The 15,102-nt window shown below is 41.8% G+C and overlaps 1 long non-coding RNA gene across 1 annotated transcript in view; it reads right to left on the bottom strand.

Moving 5' to 3' along the window:
• The window catches only part of LOC130540758 (uncharacterized), a 259,873-nt gene that overhangs the window by 178,201 nt on the left and 66,570 nt on the right, over positions 1 to 15,102 (bottom strand). The window contains exon 2 of the long non-coding RNA XR_008954748.2: positions 320 to 407. This is a non-coding gene — a long non-coding RNA (uncharacterized LOC130540758). The remainder of the gene's footprint in view (positions 1 to 319; positions 408 to 15,102) is intronic.

Below are 15,102 nucleotides of genomic sequence, written 5' to 3'. Positions count from 1 at the left end.
GAGATATCAAGTGACCATGCAAATTGAGCTTTCATCATAAACAGGGTATCCTATGACCCACTGAGCCATAAATTTGAGAAGCTAATCATCATTAATTATAAAATTAGATTTCAGCAGGTACTGAAAGCACCAGTATGTTGCATGATCATTTGGCACATAATCTTAGTGCAGCTAGTTTTGCTGCATTGTGTACAACTCCCTCACCCTACAACTATGTACTCATGGGGACTGAGAAAAATAGTCAAGCCTGACTTAAAGACATTTCTGTACAATGATCTGGAACCAGTCTGAAGTGGGAAGTTGCAAGTTTTTACCTTACCTGTGGGATACCCCTGGTGTGCAATAATGAAGGGAAATTCTTCCAGTAGTCAGAAAGTCAAGTGATACATCTGGATTGCCCACTTTGCCTAGAAGGAGAGACAAGCACAGGTGTGGTCTGAGAGCTATAAAGAAGAAGACTGAAGGACTAGTGTCAGTGGAAAAGAAGCAGAAAAGAAATATGTTAATGAAAGTCTAAAAAGTGACCCAGAGCATAAGAATATTTATATTCCGTGTAAATTTTCTCCAAGGGAATTCTTGGGGGTTCTTAAGACCATTTCAGATGGTCCACAAGGTAAAAACTATTTCTGTAATAATATCAGGATGTTATTTGTAGTTTTCACTCATATGCTTTCACAAGTGTAGAGTTTGCCAGAGGGCACGTGATACGTGATATTTTAACATACTGAACGTAGAATCAGATATGAGACTCCAGCTGTCTTCTAGTGAGCCAGACATTAAGGAGATTTGCAAAAAGTAAAATAATGCCAGGCTTGTCAGCTGCTATTTTATTTTTCATAAAAATATGTTACTTAAGTTAGTATAAAATGGAATTTTTTTGCTATATTTAAATTAAAAATATATTTCAAAATTTCTCAATTTTAGTTTATAATCTGTTAAGTACCAACAGATAAAATTCATATAAATTATAGTTTTGTACAGCCCAAATATTTTTTAAGAGAGTGAAGGGGTCCTGATATCAAAAGTTCAAGAACCACTGAACTAGTCTATCACTGGCTTTGTTGTATTTCTTTATGCTTTCTGGTCCTCTTTCCTAAGAGTTTGTCCATTCAATTGCATTCTATTAAATTTCAACTTCTTCTTCAACTTATCAAGGCCATTTGAATCTAGATCTTGATGATTAGTGTTCCACTCATTCTCTTTTCCCCCATTTTGATGATTCTACAAGTTAAAAGAGCTGCTCTTCATGATGATTCTACAAGTTAAAAGAGCTATTCACCAGACAGCATTTTGATGAAAATGCTTTATCACCTGGCACAGACAGATCATGGCTGAGAATCCACTGGTAATTATTCTTGATCATCGTTCACCAAATTGTGATGCATCAGTGTATAGGCTTATATGTAGGCCACATTTGCCAGCATTGTTTCTCATCAGTTTTCTTGGGACAAGAAAAAAAGCCACAACAAAGTCATATTGGCTATACCATATGGTAAACTTTAAATATCTCAGGTTTCTCTTTCTATTAAACAAGGTTATTGACAGGACTCAAACTCCAAGTTCTTTCTTCTGTGCCAGGCAGCAACTGGAACCTGTGCTCAGATTTTTTTTTTTAGCCTTCCAGCTGTTGCCTTCTGCTGGACTCTGTCGTTTTCTTTGGGCATACACAGTTCAGTGTTCAGCCAAGGATTTAATGGTCATTTATTTGTAATTTTGGAAGCTCCCCCCACTATATGCCTGTAGTGACCTCCTTCCTAGGATTTTCCCCCTTAATTTCCAGGTTCTCTGATAGCCTCAAACAACCACTGTAAGCCATAAGAATGTTGCCTTCTGTGAGTTCTAACCATCCTGTTCTACAGACAAGGCAAGGTCCTAAGAGAAAAGTTGCATAAATGTGGATCTTAGCCACTACAGTTCCTTCCTTCATGTGCCACCTCCTCCCCAGCCCCAGTGCTTGTCTGCTTTTAGGTGCTCTTGGTGCCTTGAAATAGATTTATGTTTTGAACAGAATTTATAGTAATCACCTGTGCAGAGGTTAATTCAGTACGAGATAATCCACCAATATCAGACTACCATTTGATTTGTAAAAAATAATTTATTTTATTTATATGTCAAGTCCTTGGGCTAAAAAGTACATGTGAATAAGATATTTCCTTTAAAATTTATAATCAAATTTTATAATCCAGTCAAGATTATAAGTTAACGTCATTATTAGTCATAGCTTTATTTTGTTAACTCGCTTACAAATACACACACACACATTCTTGAAGACAGAAATCCATTTCTTTGAGGACTAAATAATAAGTAGCGTTTCTTGTGGGAAAATAATAGTTGAGGGAATTACAACAGAATTCTCAACTTTGCTCTTAGCACACCTTCTTTTTTTTTTTTTTTTTTTTTTTTTTTTTTTTTTTTTGAGACAGAGTTTTACTCTTTTCACCCAGGCTGGAGTGCAATGGTGATCTTGGCCCACTGCAGCCTCCACTTCCCAGGTTCAAGTGATTCTCCTGCCTCAGGCCTCAGCCTCCCAAGTAGCTGGGATTACAGGCTCCCACCACCATGCCTGGCTATTTTTTTTTTTTTTTTTTTTTTTTTTTTTTAGTGGAGACAGGGTTTCACCACATTGGCCAGGCTGGTCTTGAGCTCCTGACCTCAGGTGATCCACCCACCATAGCCTCCCAAAGTTCCAGGATTACAGGCATGAGCCACCACGCCTGTAATTCTACTTTTAGTAGCATGATGGTGAATTTTATGTGTCAATTTGGCTATGCTATGCTGTCCGGTTGTTTGGTGAAACACCATTCTAGATATTGCTGTGAAGATATTTTACAGATGTGATTAACATTTACAGTCTTTAAATAGATTGACCTTCACAATGTGAGCAGAGTTCATCCAGTCAACTGAAGGCCTTAAGAGCAGACTGAGATTTCAGAAAGAAGAAGGAATTTTTTCTCTAGACTGCCTCTGCCTAAGTTCCAGCCTAAGGGCCTGCCAGACAGTCTTTACACAGTTCCTACAATTGACATCTCTCTCTATCTATGTGTATGTCATATCAGTTCTATTTCTCTGGACAACTTTGACTAATACAAGGAGAATCCTTAGCAACTCATATTTTTCAGAAATTGAGAGACTGATGTTTATTTCTGACATTTTTAAACTGCTTCATCATTATTCCATAAACGCCCTCCCAACGTTTCCATTGACTTTGTGATTACTTTTAGTGAACATTTGCATAACCATAAGCAAAGAAATTACATTAAAAAATTAACTTTTATTGACACCTCTTTTTTGCTTTTTAAAACAAATGGAAGGATTTAGAGAACATAGTAATTATGTATTACTTTGCATTTAATTTTATATTAAAAGGAAATGTTCAAGATGTAAAAGAAATTAATGAATTAAACCCTTCTTTTCGTGGATTTTAAAGAATTAGAAGGAAACATGCCAACCTTTCATTTTAACAAAACGTTCCAAATTATCCACAAACCTGTTATGTTTGTAGTTAGTTTTAATCCCAAATCCCATATCGCCCATAATACCAGTCAGTTTGCTTCTAACTACCAGATGAAACAGAAATCAAAGATAATGACAATGATTTAATGTTCCGTCATTCTTTTGCATGTTTACTGTTAAAAAAATTAGTTACAAGATGCAAGGTTGTAAAATTGTTTACAAGCAACAACATCGAGATTTTGAATTTAGGTCTGGCGTTAACACCAGTGGCATTGTGTCTCCTTAGTAGTATGGTAGAAGGAAAAACCTCCCATTAGCTCAAAGCAACTGTTCCAACTCTATCAACTCACATGGCTCTGCAGCGTGTGGCTGGATTTCATATTCTCTTCCAGGCAGGGTTGGTAACACATGGTCAGTGTTTGAGCATTGCACAGATCATAACTTACAGGTAAATTTATCATTTGTGTGTGTGTGAAAACCAACAAAAAGAGGAAAGGCTTGTTACTTGTTCAAGGGAGAGGTTCTACAGCATTTGAATTTGTGGCTCCCTGCAATGAGTTAATTGAGAGGAAACTATCCATTTATTAGAATTTGAACCACCCCACAGCCATGCATACACAACCCCCCACCCCCGACTCCCTGTGCTTGAGCATACAGTGAGGTCATTACAACCTGTGCAGCAGGGCAGTGGGGCGGGGGCAGCAGCTCCTCTTGGGAGCACAGCCACAAAGGCTGTTACCTGTGATGTTCCTCTGTTGTGCTGCTCTGGAAGGCAGGGTAACCTGATCTGTTATTTCTCATCAAAAGCAAAAAGATTGAAAGTCATTCTTTACAGCTTGAATGGAGAATTTCACAAACGTCCCCTTGCCAGAGAAAAGCAACCAGGAAATTAGCACAGCAGGGCTGAACTTGCTGTGAGCACAAAGCGGGCTACGGGGAGGCCAGGACTGCTCTGGAAAATGGCTGGGTATGCAGATAACTGATCCCAAGCCAAGTGTAGCTGCGGCTGGTCTCATTGGAGCTGGTGAATATATCTTACCTCTTTTCTGTTTTTCAACACCCTGTCTGTTTTCTTAGAAAAGTTCATTCACCAGAGTCACCACTAGAAATCCAATAAAGCTTTCAAGATATCTGAGATCAAGAGATCAAGTCTATTTATTGTTTGTAAAACAGTAAGTATTGTTCTATGGTGGCATGAAGGTATGTTTTCTGATAATGGCCATTTTTAAGAGTTGCCTTAATCTAAATGACATGAAGCAAGGGAAAAGGCTGTTGGCTTTTCGTTGGTCATTCCCCAGCCCATCCCCAGGATCCAGCTGCAAGAACCAAGGAAAGAGGCCAGCCTCCCCATTCTGGAATCTGACACCACAGGATTTCCATTTAGGTAGGACCTACAGGCTCTTCAGAGGTTATGTAATTTAGCAACCCTGCAAGAAATGGTTTTCTAGATGCTAAAGACACGTACTCCAAAAAGGCACATTTTTCTGAGGCTTGTGGGTGGTGGACATCAACAAAAACCTGAAATAATCATGAAAGAATGTGAAATACCCCAGGGATTCTTAGACTAATTGGTGAAGTCTGTGCAGATTGCCTGTAGTTATACAGAGGGCCTGTTATCATGTCTGCCAGCCCAATCTTTAAATGCATGTCAGTGTGATATCAGTGGAAGCCATAGTTTGAGGAGGCCTGGAGACTTTTAAATTACATACATTAATAAAACAGATGAATATTTGCTTTTTCCCATTACTTTACACAGATGATATTGAGTGAACATTCCCTGAATTTCCTTGTAACTTAATGTCACTCATCATCGTTTATACATTAACTAAACACACTTGATTGAATAATATTACACTTGACTTATTTCTATTTATTTTCCTTACTGTTAACAGCTTTCACATTTTTTTCTGTTCCTCTAACACATATAAAGAGTTATTTATGAACGCACAGTGAAACAAAGAAAACTGCCTATTAGAGTATTCCTGAAAAAAAAATTACTGGTCCTATTAACAATTTCTTTGAATATATATGTTATATTATTTTGGGGGAATTGGAAAATCTTTAAAAATAATGACTTGCATTTGTATTACACTTATTGTTTCACAGCCCTTTCATAATGTGAATCTCAATTTATCCTCCCCAAACTTTAACATCTGGGTGAGACAGATCTTACTCTTGAATTGTAATAATTCCCACGTGTTTAGGGTGGGACCAGGTGGAGATAACTGTATCATGGGGGCAGTTTCCCCCATATTGTTCTTGTGATAATGAGTGAGTTCTCATGAGATCTGGCAGTTTTATAAGGAGTTTCTCCCATTACACGACACTCATTCTCTCTCCGGCTGCCCTGTGAAGAAGTGCCTTCCGCCATGATTGTAAGTTTCCTGAGGCCTCCCCAGCCATGAGGAACTGAGAGTCAGTTAAACCTGTTTTCTTTATAAAGTACCCAGTCTTGGGTATTTCTTCATAGCAGCGTGAGAATGGACTCATACAGTAGTCCTAGAAGGAGTGGCCTTAGGGTCACCTGGGAATGTTAGAAATGTAAATGATCAGTTCCCACCCCAGATTACTGAAGCAAAAACTCTGGGAGTGAGGCCCAGAAAGCTGTGCTTTATCAAGCTGGCAGTTGATTCTGAGGTAGGCTAAAGTTTGAGAACATTGGCCTAAAGGAGAAAAAGCAAAGGGCTTACACAGCAGGCATTCAAGGACCTGCCCATCGGGCCTCTTTGTGGGTCTAAAGCCATGCCCTATCATTATCCCTCTGGCAGCCCATACCCCTAGGTCACTCAGGTTCACACTTATTCTATCATCTTTTGCTCTTATCCAGAATGCTTTGCCATATGTCCGTTGGTTCGATGTGACCCAATCGTCCAGACCCAGCCAACATGTCTCCACCTTGGTGCTCCCACAGCTCGTCATTCATAGACATCAGCCCAGTTCAAAACCACTTTCCTTAGAGCATGAGAGTTCATTATTTTCATGTCTTCCTTCCTTTCTAGACTGTGAATTCTCTGAGAACCAGGGCTATGTTTTATAAGCTTGGGCTGCATCAGCAGTACCACTCACTGCCTGACCATAGTGGCTTATAATGCTCTCCTTGGTGTTATTGTTGAATTATTGAAGGGCAAGGAATTAAACCACCATCAGCTGCTGATATTTTAGCAGACCTATGTGATCACTGTCACTTCAGAAAGCCAAGGGCAATGCTGACAGAAGGGATCTCGAGGAAAAGATGTTTGGCTGGAGTTGCTCTCTGGGGATGATGAGTTCCAAAGGGGAGACCTCAGCTCTGGGCTGAGGAGAGGCCGTGAGGATACTGGACTCCCAGGATGAAACTGAAAGGCAGGAGCCTGAACTGAAATGGAGGTCAGGAAGCCCCAGAGGCAGCATTGGCCTAGATTGTCAAGGAGGCAGTCATGCATAATAGTCAACGCTGAGGGGCACAGAGCTTGCAGTCGGACAATCACAGGTTGAATCCTGTCCCGCACATTTCATTGTCTGACCAGAGCATGTTAGTTAGCCTTTCTGAAAGAAACCTTTGTAGAAAATGAGAATACTATACGTGCAGTATCTAATAATAGGAGCCATTGTTTATTGAGCACTTCATCAGGTTATCTCTTTTAATCTTCACATCCATGCTATGAAATTGGAATTTGGGTCTCCCATTTTACAGCACAAAGAACTTGCCTAGAGTCACATAGGGAGGTATAATGTGGGAATACAGCCTCGAGTGGAACCATCAGACTCTGGAGCCTTGGCTATCTGCTGCTATGCTGCATTACCTTCTTAGGGGTCTGTGAAGATTAAGTGAGATGTAAAGCATCCAGCAAGTGACTAAATGAAAGTCACAATTTTCCTAAGACTAAGCTGGGTTCAGGATGTGGAAAAAATAATCCCTAAACATGGAAAAAAACTCTGGGATGGATCAAGTCTCTCCTTTTATCTACTTCCTTCCTTTGGCTGTAGGAATCACGTTCTCCTATTTCATTGTCCATTATTGTCTTCTCACCTGAAATTAAGCATATCCTTATTTCCGGAGAGAAAATTGCTATTTCAGAGTCAGTGGTTTTCATCCCATTGTTAAGGGTGATGTTTCAAACAGCACAGTATTAGCTTCAGGCAGAAATCTTTGGAACTTCCTGTCTGTACTCCTGAGAGAAAGGGCACGAGAGGAGTGGCACGGCCTTCAGGTCTTTTATGTTTCTGAGAGTGGAATTCTCCACCTTGTAACTCTGATTCACAAGAAGAATACTTTTCCAAAGAGTTCTGGCAGGCTCCTGATATTAACATGATGCAAAAAGTTCTGTGCTAACCCCACAGGAACAGCATCCATTCAAAGACAGCCAAGGCAGGCACATCTCACAGGAGTATTTCCTCCTGGGCTGCTCAGGCTGAAGGATTCACAGAACTCAGAAATCTTTGCCAAGCCTAGAGGTCTTGGAGAGTAATACTGAACAGAAAACCAGGATATCATTCTATATGTTTTCCCGGTGACTGTGGTGTTGAGGAGGAAAAATCTTCTCCCTCTACCCATTTTGGGTTCTCCAAATGAGGGCCCTGTCAATAAGACTCTGGCAAAAGACAGCTTAACAGGAGCAAAGCAAACATAAGTTTATGAGCATGTGCATCGTGCATTCACATTAGAACATGGAAATGAGCAACTCAAAGGGTGGTTTGAATTTGAGCTTATATAGCATCTTTGCAAAAGGACACTAATTTTTTTAGAGAAGCAGCAACACTAAGGAAAAGGACTTTGGGCTTCCAGGGGCTGCAAATCATGGGAATGTAAGTATATAGGAGAAACTATTGGTAGACAAGGGTTGATTATGTAAGATTTGTTATGTGGATTCCTCTGCACAGTCTGGATAAGGATTCAGAATTCTCTCTGGTGATTAAGAATCATCCTGCCCCTTCTGGTAGAAAAAGGGAGGGCAGAGAGTGTTTCTTTTGTCTGTTTCTTTTCAATTGCTTTCAGTTCAAAATAATTCTTATGGCACTGGTTGGGGTGCCACATTCTGCTCCCTTTGACAGAAAGTGCATCCCTGCCCAGTTGGCCTTATTGATGAGTTCCTTGTCCCAAAGACTTTCTTTTAGTCACAGAAAAGGAGACAGGATCAGTGATGGAAGCTGTTGGCAGGCCGGGAGTCACCAAGTAGACTTGATTTCCAAGGCCATGGGTTGCTCTGCATTTTGCCATTGTTTCTACTCCCACAGCTTGGCTTTGGTTTGCTTTTCTTCTTGTCTTCAGCTAACTCAGGGCCTGTCCTGCTGCAGGCCTGGACAAGTCCTGTGTGTACTGATCGTTGTGCAGAATGAAGACTAGGCCTATTGTGGGTTGAATTTTGTCCTCCCAAAGAGATGTCTTCAAGTCCTAAGCCCCAGAAACAGTAAATGGGACCTAATTTGGAAAGAGGGTGTTTGCAATGAAGTCAAATCTTTGGAAAGATGAAGTCATTGGGTGGGCCGAAATCTAATATGAGTGGTGTTCTTATAAGAAGAGGGAAATTTGCACAGGGACACACCCAGAGGAGAATGCCATGTGAAGCCACAGACACATGAAGGTGGAGGCTGCTGCACACCAAGCAACCTTGGTGCTAGGAGAATCCTGCCCTAGAGGCTTTGGAGGCAGCATGGCCCAGCCTATACCTTAATCTTGGACTTTTAGCCTCCAGAACAGTGAAAGACTAAATTTGTGTTGTTTAAAGCCACTCAGTTTCTGGTGCTTCGCTGTTTTTTGTTTTGTTTTGTTTTGAGATGGAGTCTTGCAACCTCTGCCTCAGAGCTTCAAGCAATTCTCCTGCCTCAACCTCTCGAGTAGCTGGGACTACAGGTGTGCATCACCATGCCCGGCTAATTTTTTGTATTTTTAATAGAGATGGGTTTCTCCATGTTGGCCAGACAGGTCTCAAACTCCTGACCTCAAGAGATCACCCGCATTGGCCTTCCAAAGTGCTGGGATTACAGACATGAGCCACCACACCCGGCCCAGTTTGTGGTGCTTTGTGACATAGCCCTAGGGAATTAATAGAGTTCCATTGTAGGATGGACAGGGACGCTGCAGCCTGGTGCTCTCAGAGTAAAAGATACTCTTTCTGAGTTTCGCAGCCTCTTTCAGAGGTCAGGGTGAGGACAGGGAAGGCAGCATTCTTCTGGATAGTTAGTTGATAATACCAGCAGATAATATCAGAGAGAGTTGGCAGTTGATAATACCAGAGAGAGTTGTTCCCCTCTCACAGTGGTCAGTGAGGGTTGTCGGACTGCTGGGCCTCACCGTGTGATCCAGCCACGCAACACAATCCCAGGGTGGGCGGCACTTGCCTGAGCGTAGAGGCTGCCAGCAGTCACACCTCAGGCTGCAGGCTACTCCTCTGCATGTCCTTTCCTGTGGCTCAGTGTTCATTAAGAGGTCCTGTCATTATGGACCACGGGAGTCCATAGAGGTAGCCTGGCCAGTTACCTTGACAACCTCATGATGTCATGCTTTAAACTACTTCCTGGCTGCAGATCTAATGCAATTCTCGATATTGTCCGCTCCTACCAGCCTGGGTGACAGCAGCTAAAGCAACAGCTTACAGCTCGCTTTTAATGATCCCTTTAGTGACATCTTTAGGGTTCATTTGCATTAGCAAAGGAAGGTGAGTCTGACTGCTGCTAAGCTGCATGGAACTTTTGCCCAGGGGACCCAAGCCTACTGCTGGCATATCTGGCTCAGCCCCTGGGAGGCTTTCCTCGTCCTCCTTGTTATGCTGTAGTTAGGATTCCCTGCAGCAGTTCAGCAACAAAGAATGAACATGACCCTCAGTCAAATGGATTCCTGAGAACTTCCCCACCATGAGCTGGACCCTGAGTATATCAGAAAATCTTATCCCAAGGGGTTTCTTAACAAAGCAGTTTCTCTGTCATCGATCATTCTCCCGCCTTTTAGATTTTCATCTTTAGGGTTTTGAAAGTATGTTTGTAAAAAGCAAAGGCGCTGGAGTGAAGTCAGCATCAGCACATGCACACATGCACACCTCGCTTCCCAGCTTCTCAGTGCTTTCTCTCCAGTCCTGGTGAAAAGCATCCTCAGGCAACATCCTGATTAGTAAGAGAGCAGAGCAGGCAGGCTGCTTTCTCCATGGAGAAAAGACAGCTGCGTTTACTCTTTGACAGAGGACTAAAGTGGGTGCACGCTCGACTGTGTGTGAGAGATTTGACTTGCCTGTCTCTTTCAATGAGGACGTGGACTCTCATCTCCTAATGGCAGGCAAGAGGGGGGTTGAGCAGGAAGACCCCACACGTGGTGTCTCTCCAGTACTGGCATTGGAGCCAGCTGCAGTAAGCCCAACAGACAGAGCTAAAGAAGCTGAAGCTACAGCCTCCTGCAGGATTTCTGTGAGCTGGTACCAAGGGGCCTTCTGCACTGCAGGGGAATAAGCCACTTCATGAGGATTCTTTTATCTGATCAGATGGGCAAAAACTTTTGATGTACCCTTAGAAACATAACAGCCATTGGCTGACAGTCTAGATTTATGGGGTCAGGGGCTCCCCATCATCTTTGAAAGCCATGCTTAGTGTCAAAGCCAAAGAATTTTTAGCTAAGAAGCCCTCAGACCCAGAGGGTATTTTCTTGGGGGCGGAGGGGGGGGCGGGAAGCGGTGGGTAAAGGGAAGTGAAGAGCGAAGGAGTCCAAAAATCTCCTCCAACATGTGGATGCTATTTTCTAATACCATGCCAACTCCATGGCAGCAACTGCTTCCTAATGCCCACTGCAGTTCTGACCTTTTTGTTATGCCTTTGAAGTGGTGATATCTGGCTAGAACTGGGAGTCTCACAATCTGGAAGACAAGAAAAATACGAGAGAGAATCAGAAGGGGAAGCCTAAGATCTAGCATGATCCCCACACTTGCAGCACAAATGGAGACAGGTCTTAGCAGTCTAGGCAATACTTGTGCTCTCCAGTGATCCCTTTACCCCCTTCTCTCTTTGGGTAACTTGCTGATGTGCCTATAGTTGAAGACAGATCCTTTTTCATCTGATTGAGGGTGTCAGCTTAAACTGTGGCCTCAGGACCCAGTTACATGTTGGAATAACATTCATCTCAGTATATCAGAAGTTGTGACCACTTTTCAATTTCTGTGACAATAATTAATATAAGCATATTGTATGTCACTTAGAGATTTGCCTTAAAATTGAGCGTTGTTGCACGATTTAAGCAACTGCTTTGCATTTTCTTTTATGATTGCTTGTGCCAAGTAAAGGCAAATGATATCATAGCATTCGAAAAGGAAAATTACACAGAGGTTCAAATTGGAAAGGGGGTAGGAGAAATGAATCATTTTGGGGCCTACAGAATATAGGCATGCTGAAATCCAAAGAATTTGTGCTGTGGCAGCCAGTACCATATTTTTGCTGGGAACAGATGTATTATGCAGATTCCATTTTTTGCACAAACTTGCAACCATTCATCAGCAAAAAGTGCAGCAGTAAAAAAGCAGTGCAGAATTTTCTGTTGATTCTAGCAGTAAGTGGATTAGATATCTATGTAATTCAGGTTTCAATAACCCTGCAACGTGAGACTTATCTTCATGTGAACAAACAAGACAGTTGTAGAGTTATCAAAGGAAATCTTATTAAAATTGGCATCTAAGAATTGACAAAGTTTTGGATTTTACAAGGCCTGATGCTTCTGAACTAGCAAATAAAGCTTTAAAAAGCTATAGCATATTTTTTGTGCAATTTATATATGCCAAAAAAGTTTGTATTTAGTTGCATGTTTTTTTTTTGTTTTTTGTTTTTTGTTTTTTTGCAAATGCAAATAGTACAAATAATTTATACCAACACTGAAGATTTGTTGACTTTATTTTTTCTTCAGAAGAAGTTGTGGGAGACAGCTGCTAAGATGCCTCCCAATAATTTCTGCCTTCTGGTATTCATGCCCTGATTGTTTTGTTCCCACATGGTATAAATGTTGGGCTGTGTGGCCAACGGAATACTGCAGAAGTGGTCATTTGAAATAAAGTCATAAAATACAGTGTGGCTGTCTTTCTCCTTCTCTCCAATTGCTCAGTCTGGAAAAGCCAGCTGCCATGTCATGAAAACCCTCTGGTGTTCTGTGAAGAAGCTCACGTGATGAGGAGCTGAGGCCTCCTGCCAATGGCCATGTGAGTGAGCCATCTTGGAAGCTGATCTGCCAGCCCCAGCCTTCTGATGACTGCAGCCCGCTGGCCTGCAGCTTCACTGCAACGTCATGAGAGGCTCTGAGCCAGAACCTCCCAGCTAAGCCACTCTTGGATTCCTGACCCTCAGAGACTGTGAGATAAATATTTGCTTTTTTAAGCATCCAGTTTTGGAGTAATTGTGCAGCAATAGGTATCTGATGCAGGAGCCTATGCACAACCAATGACTAAGAAACACTATCAAATGTCACTTCCTGAATGGAGCCCATGAGTCGAGTAGTAAACATATTCATTACTTAGTCACTGATTTGGATTTCAATGTGTGCTTTAAAAAAAAATGCTGTTTATTGGTCTTGCCTCTTAGCATGAGTTAATTAGTGACATTCATTCCATTTTGATGTATTGTTTAAAATATACCTATATATCTACATAGATATATATATATAGGAGCAGATTCTAGATATATATAGGAGCAGATTCAGCATCTAACCTTGCCATTTTTTTCATTTTTCTTTTTTTTTTTTTTTTTTTCAGACAGAGTCTTGCTCTGTCGCCTGGGCTGGAGTGCAGTGGCACGATCTTGGTTCACTGCAGCCTTCGCCTCCCAGGTTCATGTAGTTCTCCTGCCTCAGCTTCCCAAGTAGCTGGGATTACAGATGCACACCACCACGCGCAGCTAAGTTTTGTATTTTTACTAGACTGGGTTTCACCATTTTGCCCAGGCTGGTATCGAACTTCTGAGCTCAACTGATCCACCCGCCCCACCTTCCCAAAGTGCTGGGATTAAGGGTGTGAGCCACTGCTCCTGGCTGTCTTTTCTTATTATTGTAATAAATCCCTTCATTTGGGGGTTCATCTTGGTGAGGCCCAAATGCCCAGCCCTTCTATTTGTCCATCTATCCTTTCCTAGCTCTCATATGATGTAATTGCAAAGAAGACCGGCAAATTCCACTCTCACTGTGGCTGAAATGACCAGAGTATATATAGCCCTGCCATGTTTGCTATAATGAATCTGGCTTTCCTGCTCCTGGTTACCTGGGAGCAAACAAACAAACTGAAACAATACACAACTGACATTCATACTTGAGTTAAAATGCAACATGATTTGCAATTTAAAAAGATGTTCACCTCAGTCCTTTAGGGAAAAACCAGACATTGTTTATTTGATTGTTTATTTGTCAGTCTTCTGCTTAGCCCCTAGAATCCTTTCAAGAAGTCATCTGGGTATGTGGCAGGAATGGTAAGACTTACAAGATCTCACAACGAAAGCCAAATTCAGGGTCCTTGCACTTGGTGTCCTTGGGTTCCTTGGCTTCTGGAGTGATGTCCCTTGACCTGTGTGGTTCCATAGCTGCCTTCCAGCTGCTGTGTCTCCTCCCTTGCTTTGGTAAGTGCCTGTGATGCTCTGCAGGTTACTTTGTCTGTAACTCTTCTCCCACAGATGGGATGAAGCCCTCTGAGTCCTGAGGGCAACCCCCAGTTGCTGCCCAACTGATCATGTCCTGGATGCCGACCTGCCTCATTCCAGTGAGGATATGGCTGTCAGCCATGGCCCCAGCCAGATTCTCAGGTGTCCTTGGGTTCTGTCTATGTTACTTGGAAGCATAGATGACCCAGTGAAGCTAAAAAACAGGCCTGACTTCGCCAAACAACCAGGTTGATTTGGATAAGGTTGTGAATAGGATGGGTACAGAACAACTGTAACTCAGTATTCTTCTGTAGTTCCAGAAGTCCCCAACTGCCCTCAATCCCTGAATGTCAATTATTTAATATGCACTAAAGCTTAGAGAGGAACAAATCAGATCACACATGTCATGGCCTTCCCTCCAACCTTTCTTTTCTCTGGTTTCTTCTATCTCCTGGATTCCCATCCCTTTCTGCTATATAATGTCTTTAGTTGACCCAGAACTGCAGGTCCTATTGACTTGCTCCTCTAGCCAGAACTTATCTAGAAAGGCACACATACATACACACACACACACACACTCACAATGGAGGAAGAAAATGAGTAGAATCCTTCAGCAGAGACAACAAAGAAATGTAGAGTATTAGTAATAAGCCATGTTGCTAAAATTTCCTATTTTCAATGTCAGAAGCTAAGCATAATCTCAATCTTTGCCTGTTTATTCTTTATGGAACAAATCCCCATTTTCCATGCAGATGGTTGCCTTGGGTCATGTTGGGTAGAGATCATGAACTTAGACAGTTAAAAGAAAAATTCACATTCATGATTTTCAAAATATTCCCCATAATTTTATCTGCCTCTATGATTATTTTTCATAATTGGATTTCTGGTCATAGGTGTAGATGATAATCTGCAGAATGGAGACAGTCACACATGATTTAAATTCAGGTCTATTCAGTTTGCCTTGTAACTCTCAGAAAAGGCTTTGTGCAGCTTCTCTCTGTGACCCACTTTTCACCCACACAAGGAATCCAGTTTTCTGCAGGTGCTAGTGTGTCAGTGCGTAAAGTTCAGTTGAGCTGATGA

The sequence above is a fragment of the Pan paniscus genome, chromosome 14, assembly GCF_029289425.2.
Source record: "Pan paniscus chromosome 14, NHGRI_mPanPan1-v2.0_pri, whole genome shotgun sequence".
Lineage (NCBI taxonomy): Eukaryota > Metazoa > Chordata > Mammalia > Primates > Hominidae > Pan > Pan paniscus.
This window is presented reverse-complemented; position numbering and strand designations above follow the sequence as displayed.